Raw genomic sequence first — 885 nt, 5'->3', positions numbered from 1 at the left:
CCACCTTGTTCAAGTCACTTGCCATTTTAATAACTCAGGGCAGATTGAAATCAAGACAGACATAGTGGCTTGTCATAAATGATGATTTTAAAATCTGGAAAGCCCATGAAATCCCAGAATCTGATGTCTACAGGGGCTGTTAAATTTTAAAATCTACACTATTTTTGGTCCCAAATATTAGTAACACCTGCCAAGTATCAGTAAATAGTGAAAATTTTGCTAAAACTGTTGCTTCTCAGCACGATCCTTGAATCTACCAGCTGACAAATTCCAAGTCTCTACTCTTTTGATTCACTGACCATATAAGTTCTTTAAAAAAATTTTTAGGCGAGGCAACCCTTGGTTGACCTCACAGATTGCAAGGACCTTGTCAGCTTACAATCTCTTATTTTTTTTTATTTTTTATGCCTACAGCACCTGGTCTTCCTAGGTGGTCTCCCATCCAAGTACTAACCAAGCTCGACCCTGCTTAGCTTCTGAAATCAGATGGGATTGGGCTTATTCAGGGTGGCATGGCCATAGACAACTGACCAAAGAATTGACCATAGAATTTATTTAGTTTTTTTCTCTTACTTGTATCTAAACATATAGGAAAGAGTGTACAGATATTAAATGTAACAGCTTGAGTTATATACCCTGAGCGATATATATACCCAGTGGTCTACTCCAAGCTTCCTACTCTTTCAATATATATCCCCCATGAGGGCAATGAAGAGCCACACCTTTTGGTTTGTTTGGTCAAAGCACTGCTCCAGCCAACAGTAGCCCTGGGGTGGCTTAGACAATACAAAGCACCACTCCTAACACCTCCACTGGGTGGAGGGAAAGGAGCGGGGATATTGGAGAGGCCAAGATGCTGTGGTTGGAGAAAAGGGGGTTTCTTTC

At 40.8% G+C, this 885-nt stretch overlaps 1 pseudogene; it reads right to left on the bottom strand.

Moving 5' to 3' along the window:
* Nucleotides 1–405: 405 nt before the first annotated feature.
* Nucleotides 406–524, bottom strand: LOC118608312 (annotated as a pseudogene).
* Between the last annotated feature and the right edge of the window lie 361 nt (nucleotides 525–885).

Source organism: Rousettus aegyptiacus, unplaced genomic scaffold (assembly GCF_014176215.1).
Source record: "Rousettus aegyptiacus isolate mRouAeg1 unplaced genomic scaffold, mRouAeg1.p scaffold_m13_p_9, whole genome shotgun sequence".
Taxonomy (NCBI): Eukaryota; Metazoa; Chordata; class Mammalia; order Chiroptera; family Pteropodidae; genus Rousettus; species Rousettus aegyptiacus.
The sequence above is the reverse complement of the archived record's forward strand: the minus strand, read 5'-3'. Positions and strand labels throughout refer to the sequence as shown.